Genomic DNA, 10,365 nt, shown 5'->3' on the forward strand with positions numbered 1-10,365 from the left:
CACTACAAGCAAGAGACCAATGTCTGAGCGGATTACCCCCACAAATAAATAACACACATTTAAATCTCGAATTTGCTATTGGTTGTCACACAAACGCAATGACTGCATTTGACGTACACTCTAACACGCATAAAAACTCATGTATGCTAGGGCGAGACAAAGGTCGATTGTTGATATCGATAAAATTTAAGTAATCTTGTTTTTGTTTTACAAGTATTGTTGAATATTGTGAAATTGTATTCATGCGAAATAGAAACCAAGTAATAAAAGTAAAATAAATAAAAAATACATAACTGAATTTTAAAACCAATTTTATTACTCAATAAGTTAAAAATCAGTAAAAAAATTAATAAATCATAGGCACTTTTGAACGTCAAAGCAAATATAATAATATTAATAACGTCTGTCTGTCGGTCAGCCCTCTAGTGAAGCTATTTGCTAGTTCCAAAGTGTAGATTCCTATGGAGAAGATCGAAGATCTGTTCGTTCGATCTTTTTCAATTAGATTCACAATACAATTCTTGATAACATTGCTTTTCTTTGCATCGATTGCTTGAACTATGTGAGAACAATGTAAAACTAATATTCAGTCAAAGCGATAGAAAAAAAACCTTAAGAACAACAAAATTAATACAGTCTGGAGCTGACCAGTCCCAGTTGACAGCGCTCGTTCACCAACATGACACGTACACCAGCACCGCCCAACTCAACCATGTTGCAGGGAATCGAACGATCCAATGCCCGTGCCACCGCCAGTGAGACCTTTGAGTGAGCATGACAACTCTAAGCTGACACAAATGCATTCTACTAGTCTAATTTAGCTAATTACAGGGCTCTCACATTTACAATAATCTGTATAAAGTACAGAACACATTGAAATAACATGGTTATATTATTTCATTTTTTAAATTTACGAAAGATGATATTTTAAATATCGCCATTTTTAGACAAAAAAACTGATTTAAAGAGACTAATTTAAAATTTTCTAAAATAAAATCAGTTTACTTATTGAATTACACATTGCGATATTGTGCGGATAAACGCCTAATTTTAAGTTTCTTTTCCCTGACTTTGTTATTATGTAATTATCAACATCGAAATGTTGCGAACGAAATATGCTACATTTAGTAGGAATCCAGGAGCCCATAGTACAGGTTTTCCTAGTTTGGGTTCCTGAATCCCACCACTTGTCATTTCAATTGTTTTAAACCTGGTCGTGTAACTTGCTACATAATTTATTATACTATTAATTATTATATAAGCTTAGTTTTTAAGACCAATGTCTGTATAAATATGGTGGAGATAAAAATATACGCAGTTTCTAATCTGTGTGGTGGAACTTGAAAAAAGAAAAAATTAATTCTACCAGTTGTGTCAATCCACAATTTTGTTACACCTGGATCTGTTGGAAACCTAAAACATAATATTAAAATAAATCATATGTCACATTCTATAAAAAAATAAAAACATAAAACTCACTCAAAATCTATATTACTAATTAGTCGTAATAAATAATACTTATTATTTAAATTATAAAGTGTGCTATTGATTATAATAGACTGTATCATAGTAACAATCGACATTGATTACAAATTTGCCCAACACTATTGATGTCATAGATTTTGTGGAAATGAGCTTTTGTTTCGGTACTCGGGACTCTCGCAATGGACGTCATACATTGCGCGATTGCTCACGTAGTGCAAGATTGTACTCATCTATCGCAAGCAATGTATTACTATTAGTCTGCTTGCGATTATATCGTTTTTGTCTATAAATTTCATAATACTAATGTTATAATTACAAATATCACACGTATTTTTATGTTTTTGGACTTACCGGTGAAAAGAAATTCCTTCTCGTGCTATGCTACACACCTGGTTTCTTTTCCGACACGTTATAATAGCGCAAGACGGCATAATATAATATTTTTGCGGAGATACGTACGCTGTCAAAACATGACAGCGATTGCTAGCCGGTAAGTATGAACATTTGAGCGTTATGACAGCGCTATGTACGTCCGCTCGCACCCTCGGCGCGCGTGGCCCGCCCACAAGGCCAATCCAGTCTCTTTCTTTTATCCATGTAGTCAACCGCCTTATGGCGCTTTTCCACCAGAGATGTGCTATAGCTATATATAATACGAAGATGTAATAGCTAAGTTGTGAAACTGTGTGACCATTTCCACTGATACTCCTACTAAGCTATGTGGCCGTGCGAGGAAAATACGATGTATCGATAGTAGAAAAGCCATCCATAGCACATATCTTTCCATATACAAAACATAGCTTAGCTGAATCAAAGGTCAAGGTAAACTCGCTAGGTAGTCCGCAGCTCCAGGAATAACACCCAAACAATTAAGTATAGTAAACTCGTAACACCTATAGATAACACAATAACACTAAAAACAATGTTACCTAAAACATTTTCAAAAGATATTTTCTAGCCTTTAAAGATGCAACAAAATCCAATACAGTGTGTTTCATGAAACTCATCTAGACGACTATACACTGCATGCGTCACCGCCCGTGCATCGTAAAGATTCAATTTTCAGTTTGACGCAAGCTTACTATGACGTTAGTGTAAATATGATACCAGTACTAGGTCCATTTTATAACATACTATTAGATATGACTTAGCTCATAAACATAGTAATTCGCCTTGACTGTTCGCTAAAGAGGAGTTTTATAAAAAAGTGTATCGAGTTTTCCTGAAACGTTGTTGAATTATATGACGTATCAAAAACGGTGCTATTTATAGAATACGTATATTACAAGCTCTGTCCTATTGGTATAAACCGGTAAACGAGTAGACGGATCACCAGAAACACCAGAGGCGTTACAAGTCCGTTGCCGGCCTTTTGGGGGTTAGGAATTTAAGGATGGTTGGGGAATCAGGGATTGGAAAGATTCGGATTGATTAATTGGGCCTCTAGTAACCTCACTCACACAACGAACCACAACGCAAGCGTTGTTTCACGTCGGTTTTCTGTGAGGCCGTGGTATCTCTCTAATCGAGCCGACCCATTCATGCCGAAGCATAGCTCTTCCACACTTACACAAAAAAGAGCCGGTGTCAATCTCCATCCATTTATCTAACTGCCACACACTCTTCTATTATTATCGTCATAAACTGAAATAAACACAAAGCAAAGAGACTCAAAGGCCTCTTTTTATACGCCTTTTCAGAAGTAACCACTCTTTTACATACAAACACTTGTCAAAACATCTTTTCACCCGTCTATCATTAAATACGTCCAAAACTATTCATCAAACATTATAACACTTGCCAATTCCAAAAATACTTAAAGCCCTTGAACTGGGAAACGCATTAATTCGTAGCACTTCAGTCAATTTTTTTGCCATAAAAATCCGATCCGAATAGAAAAATTAATTCATCTTCGTCAACGTTCGTTTAACATATGTGAAGGATACATTGCCTGCTGTACATAGAAGTTTAAATGTACTGTTCATACAAAACGCGTATTCTATGACGTACATTAGCGTTTTTTTGTGTTAGCAGCTGTGTTGGGTCGTCCGCTGACATATACGTCGGGCAGATGACAAGCATTTTAATATATCTGGTCGGCTTCTCGATTCCATTACTTGGAACAGGCGTATTCTGGGCTGTTACTCGGTTCATGTGGAATTCTGTGTCGTTCGGACTTTGTATATTCATTATGGACATTCAAATTCAAAGCTTTTTATTCAAATGGACAATACAGACATTATATATAACATGCAGATAGTGCTAAATGTCAAATTAAAATAGATGTCCGTCAGTCTCGTGCTCAGAGAATTCAATGTCAAAACATTTATTAATTAAGACCAAAAATATATATGTATTTCTATTATTGATTATAATTATACTAATTAGATTTATATGTATACTAGTAAGCATTTTATTGCATTATTTCTGTTAAAAGGTTAAATTCTTTATGTTTTTGCATTCTATGTTTTAGTTTATCAAAACATCGCAAAATTTTGAATTATCCTTAATCTTTAGTCACGTTTCAGTGCCAACTAACAATAACAACAATAAAGCTTGACATAAAATATCATAGCAGGAAACGAATAATCCAAATATATCTATTTCTACTAGCGGTTAATAAAGTGGTTAAATAAACCCGCTGTATCCTATCACCCACATATTAATCCAGATGAAACGATTAACAATTTCCCGATATAAACTCCAAACAACACACATCCCTTTTCAATTAGCCATAATAACGGCAACAGCAACGTTGAACATTAAACGCAACTACTTTTTATAAGCAGTGTTAATCGTTGAGCAACGTATAGAGTTCTGGGGTCTTAGTATAAGTTTACTTTACCCTTAACGAGAGCGCGTCCGACGCTCTGATTGGTTCGTTCATATGCTCCGGCCAATCCGGGCTAAGAACGAGTTTGTATTACGTTTAAAGAGATCGAAACAAAAGCGCGTTCGGCACTCTGATTTGTTAGTTCATTAGCACCGGCCAATCAGAGCGCTGAACACGCTCTCATTTCGTTTTCGTCCAATGTAAAGCATACTCGTACTAAGAGTACAAAGCGCCGAACGCACTCTCGTTTTGGTTTCTGCTTAACTTGTACTAAGGGTTACTGATTGGATGGTTCATATGCGCCGGCCAATCAGAGCGCCGAATGCGTTCTCATTTCGTTTTCGTTCGACGTGAAGCAAAATCGTACTAAGGGTACTGATTGGATGGTTCATATGCGCCGGCCAATCAGTGCGCCGATCGTGTTCTCGTCTCGTTTTCACAACAAACGTCGTACTAAGGGTACTGATATCGGTTAATCCTTGTGCGTGCTCCACTTTATAGTTGAAGGATTTAAGTGTTTGCTCCAAGTTATTCCGATACACGTCCGTAAGGCTTAATTTTAGTAATGAAGGTATTTCGTATTGATGGTTTTGTTGACGGGTTTGTTTATGAAGTGGTTATATTGCGATTAGGGCCCTGAGATACTATTTTTGGTTCAGGATATATAGTTGGATTATTGGATTAATTGGTTCAAACTAGGAGTTCGTCTATTAGATGGTATTATAGTGGTTAACTGTGGGTTCTACAGTAATAGTATAGTAATTCTTCTTTGTGAAAATCTATCGCCTGAAACGAGATACTATTAGAATGACTACAATAGATAATCTTATGACAGACCGACACACATTGTATTGTATTTTTGACTTTCCCAAGCTATTTATTTATTATGTACACAACATAAAACACACAAGGAAGAATATAACAATATAAGGTACATAGGCACTGCATATTCTTGAATACTCGTACAATTTCGATCGATGGGCATTGATATTGTAAAATTTTATACTCTAGAGTTGTAACACTAGCGCCCATTAAAACCATAAATGGGCCCAGTACCTTAGATGGGGCCCAATAGGGTTGATTTCTATTCCGGAGCTGCGGACTCCCTCACGGATTTACCGGTGCCCCGGCTCAAAAAGCAAGAGTAGGAACAGGGTGGATTTTAGTCAGTAATAGACATTTCCTCTCGGCTAACCCAAGAAGTTTGTTTTGGAACTGAGTGTAATATGCTTATGAAATCATATGTTTATCAAACGCACCCACAATACTGTAGCACGCTTTCAAAAAATATGAAAAGGATAGCTTATAACTGTAACAATAAACATATCATCAGAATAAGTACCAGAACCACTGGGGGTACGAGGGAAGGATCATTAATCTCGTGTAGTGGTTACATGTGACACTCACACTGATGCAGTGGGGGGAAGCGTTTAGGAGACAGATTCGGGGAATTAAGTCAAGTTGAAGCGATATGGAGCAAAAAGCTGTTAAAACAATTCCCTTGTAAAGAAGAATGGAAGAAATTTGGTGTTTTTTCGGATTTCGGAGAATGATACTTATATGTCTCGTTGGTAGAGTGGTCGCAAGTGCGTCTGTCAGACAAGGGGTCTCGGGTTTGATTAGGGTAGGACAAAGTATTACTGGGCTTTTTTCGGTGTTTAGAGATAGGGACAAATGTATTTTAGGCTGACATTACCACATGACTAGTTAAAAGATTCTTTTAACATGGGTTTAAAACTAAGCGGTTATCACTTTTCGATGCATTAATATTTTTTTAAATATTTTTTTTATTTAATATTACTGTTGCCCTAGACTGGCTAGAATATACACAGTATGCGCATGTCTTAATCTCAGTCTTGGACTATGACCTCTGAGTTTGTTTCGGCATTTCTTCTCAGAGTAGTCCGATAGGAAATGCCGGCCTCATTTAGTTATTTAAGAGATTAACGTGTAATATCATTTATTATTTATCTTATTGTTGTTTTATTCCAACAACACAATAACCTAATAATCCAAGATTAAACCCACATAATAATATCTTCTAACCTTAACAGTATAAGAGTGATATTCCTTTGTTTCCTTATAGGGCGACATTTCAGAAGACACGCACGGCGCAGCGGTGCAACGTAGTAATGTTGTCTTAACGAAATGATATGTTTCTTCGCCCACGCCCAGTCCTGGGCTAAATATACGGGAGAATATTATGGATAGCAACGCTTGGAAATTACTAAAATTATGTAGAAAGACATGTCTAAAAGGTGTCTTTAAAAATATTTGAGCTGGGCGCTTACTCTTGAAACTAATCTTAATGTCAATGCAATTTCGACAATCCAAAAAAAAATAAAACCTCAATAATTATTCAATGTCAAAACTATAGAAAAGAGATACCTTCACTAGAGGACTGACCGATACTTCCTTTGACGTTCAAAAGTGCCTTCCCGGTCTATTTGATATAAATAATTTTTACTTTGACTTTGGTGTTTCATTGTTTCTGCTTATACTAATTAGAAATAGACGAGAGACACTATGTATGTGTCCCTAACGTAAAAGGAGGTCCATAATCAAGGAAAACACCGTTACAAGCTGTTCATACTGAATCCCAAACTCTCTGCAATCAAATCACTATAGTTATTTCAGGAGCAAAATCTCCACACTAAGTATTCTTAGATAATACATGTTTACTTAATTGAAAATGATGACCAAAAATAGCTCAGAAACAGCGTGGGTAGATGGCAGCACGTTCCTTACATTATACATGACATGTACAATTAAATTAAGACAGTCACACTGAATGTTTCTGCAGAATCGTACCTGTATCAAACTTGGGAAGACTATAAATAGAGAGATATGATGAATTTGAGATATTATATAAAGTTAACGTCAACGTCTCGCCTTTTATCTCCGAAGGGGTAGGCAAAGGTGCACATTACGGTACCCAATATACAGCCACTTTTCACCATTTGTGTTATAAGTCCCATGTAATAGGGGGTGAGCCTTTTGCCATATACTGGGCACAATTCCAGACTCCGTGCTACTTTGCCTATCAATAATTATAGAGTGTTTAGGTAATATATCTGACATTACATATTATTGCCTTTGGTCAAGAGGTCGTACACACAACTGCAGATCAAGATGTCTCGCTTAGTCGGTTCGATTCATCTGAAAATGGGTCTGTCTGTCATCATCTGTAAAATGTCCGAGGGTTTTAACCTAAGGCGGGAGAAGTCATTGGCTGATTTTCGTCCCTCAAAAAACAAGGCTTTTAACAATAGCCGAATATTACCACGTTATCTTCATGCCGTGTATACGTCTATCTCAACAAACATTTAACAAACATCACACCCACGGAAAATAAACCAAACGAACAGCTACATTTCACAAATAAACACAATGAACTCTAACTAAATTGGAATAAGGTTCAAGATAGCTCCTATTTCTGTTTTCCTCGTACGCTCTCAGAGGTGGGTATTTGATGACCAGCTAATCACTGCGTAAATGACTTGGAACGGTTTCTTAATAGCAGTTTATGAATAAAACAAGAGATTCCCTCACAATAGACGTAGTTATAATTACTGTCTTAGAGTGCTTTTCCACCAGAGATGTGCTATGTAGCTATGCTGCGAGGATATAATAGCTAAGCTGTGAAACTATGTTTCCACTGATACTAAGCTATGTAGCGGTGCGAGTAAGATGTGCTATGAAGATGCGCCGCCGCAAAGTAGCTGTGCGAGGAAGATGCGCCGCTCGATCGATTGTAGGGAAGCCATCCATAGCATACGTCCATAGCTCGCATCTTTCCACATAAAAAATATCTTAGTTGAGCCCGTTTCCACTTGTGCCCAGCTATGTATACCAATAAATGTGATTGGTGGAAGCCAAAAGCATTCACAGCAACGTAACATAGCAAATCTCTGGTGGAAAAGTGCCCTTAGTCTTGTCTAGTGATTTTTGTTATAAATGCTATGTTTTGGTATTAGGGCGATTTTTGGCATTTACGAAGGAGAATATTAAAAATCTGTTAACGATCCGAAGTAGAATCCAAAGTCTAAATTCCTATGGAGAAGAACGAGCAAAAAACTCCATGATGAAGGAATGGCATTTAGTGCGTGTTTATTTATAGACACAAACATAAATTATACAGTTCAAAAGCTAAGATTTTCTCTGTGTTATCAATGGAATAAATTACTAGAATAATAAATATTGTGGATCATACAAAGTGGTTCATCTTTATCCAATCTTGCAAGCAAATCTCAATTTTGGACCACACGAAGTTGTTCATTATGCAATCTTTTTCCAATCTTGGAATATTTTTTACAGCAAAGTTCCCATTACACTCCCATATTCACTCAAACACAGCATTGACCCTTGCCCTACAACTGGGTCACATTTGATAGTATTTCATTCAACTGGCTAACTTGCTATTTTTAACCTATTCCTAGCAAACTAATAAAGGTCGCAACCGTCACATATACCGTTGTTTTCTCAACTGATTCATGTTCATTCTGAACTGGATACTGTGTGGTTATTTGTGACGTCAACCTTCTTTCTCCTAACCTTTTCCAACTAGGTTGGGGTTAGTACTAGTGTACTAGTTCTGAACTAGATTCAACTGGATGTCAGTTTTTTACAGGGAGCTACAGGGAATTACAGTCATCTACTCTCCACATGTAATGGTACCATACTCTGTCGGAGTGGAACACTGCCGAATTTCTAGACACCAGAGCACTATTGTTTATTTTTATCAAAAACTTTGCCCCACACTAAGATATTCTTTAAAGTTGTGAGTATGTTTATAAATAAACAAGTTTACATACACATGGCACCTAGACCCGAAACAACAGGAGGAGAGTCGAACCCGCTACGCGCGGCAGCCGCTGGCCCAACCATGCAACCAAATCAGCAATGTGTTAGCATGTTGTGTCAAATCGAGAACGTTTCAAAAGACCAATAAAAATTCACAGTAGAAAAACTTAGATACCAAACTCTCAACTAGTAGCCAATACCAGAGAACCAATAAAACTATCAATTCCTATAACAATTCATCCGTGGAAATCCTTTAAAAAAAACCAACAACCAAGAGCAAAGGAGAGGAACTATTGACACAAATATCTGTCGCATTTGAAGGACGTGACCTCGCGGATCGGACGAAGGTCTAAGGTTAACGCAATACAAACAGACCTTCAATCTAGAGAGTTCGACAAGTACGCAAATAGCGGATCATGATTTGATACTTCTTGGAGCTATGAAAGGTGGGATGTGGTAAGGTGTGAAGGACTTAAAAATAAGTTGTGCTAGGCTTTGCTATAATTGTCAATTCGAAACATGCGAAGACCAATGGCGGGCGATAATAAAAAAAATATTTTTGGCGGGGGAAAATCATTCAATGACTTCTCCAACTTTGGGCGAGGTAAGAGGCATTGTCAGACTCTTACTGACTAAAAACCACCCTGTTCCTACTCCTAATTTTCGAGCCAGAGCCCCGATAAATCAGCTAGATAGTCCGCAGCTGAAAAATGTGAAACGTTTCAAGATTTTTCTTGCCATCCTTGCGCAGGGGCCATGCTAATCTTCTCTGTATCGTTCTAATTTTAGTATATGTATTGCCAAAGCAAGTACTACAGAATAACCTCTAGCTGTTTCTGATGTTGCTGGGTAAACTTAATTTTGAGTTTTGCATTGTACAAGTGACTATACTATAATATATGATAGAAATTGTATATCTTCCGATTACGGGTGAAGGATCGATAAATATCACACTTATAAAAAAGTGGATATGGAAAAGTGTAACGGTTTCAGCTAACCTATAGTTTTATTATCATCCTTACATCTTTCACTCGTCATGTTAAAATGCCATATCAACCTTTCCACGATCGGTGACAACGTTCCATATCTCGTATTTACTCGCACTCCTGACAAAGCTGAAGGGTCAGATTGGCCTACAGTAGTGGCACTGAGTTATCTAGACAAACAAGGTGACAGGTTACATCGGTATATGTTTACTTTATTCATCCAGGAGATTTATTTCCCTGAGGAAATAAAGAGTTGTG

At 37.0% G+C, this 10,365-nt stretch overlaps 1 long non-coding RNA gene and 1 other non-coding gene across 2 annotated transcripts; both read right to left on the reverse strand.

Annotated features, from left to right (window-relative positions):
- Positions 1 to 294: 294 nt before the first annotated feature.
- On the reverse strand, positions 295 to 2,091 carry LOC126911339 (uncharacterized). The gene is made up of 2 exons (XR_007705857.1): positions 1,837 to 2,091; positions 295 to 1,413 (listed from the first exon to the last, which is right to left on the reverse strand). It is a non-coding gene; the product is annotated as an uncharacterized LOC126911339 (long non-coding RNA).
- A 7,736-nt stretch (positions 2,092 to 9,827) lies between these two features.
- On the reverse strand, positions 9,828 to 9,934 carry LOC126911353 (U6 spliceosomal RNA). Its single transcript, XR_007705891.1, has one exon. It is a non-coding gene; the product is annotated as a U6 spliceosomal RNA (small nuclear RNA).
- Positions 9,935 to 10,365: the final 431 nt, after the last annotated feature.

This window comes from Spodoptera frugiperda, chromosome 13, assembly GCF_023101765.2.
Source record: "Spodoptera frugiperda isolate SF20-4 chromosome 13, AGI-APGP_CSIRO_Sfru_2.0, whole genome shotgun sequence".
In the NCBI taxonomy this organism is placed as follows: domain Eukaryota; kingdom Metazoa; phylum Arthropoda; class Insecta; order Lepidoptera; family Noctuidae; genus Spodoptera; species Spodoptera frugiperda.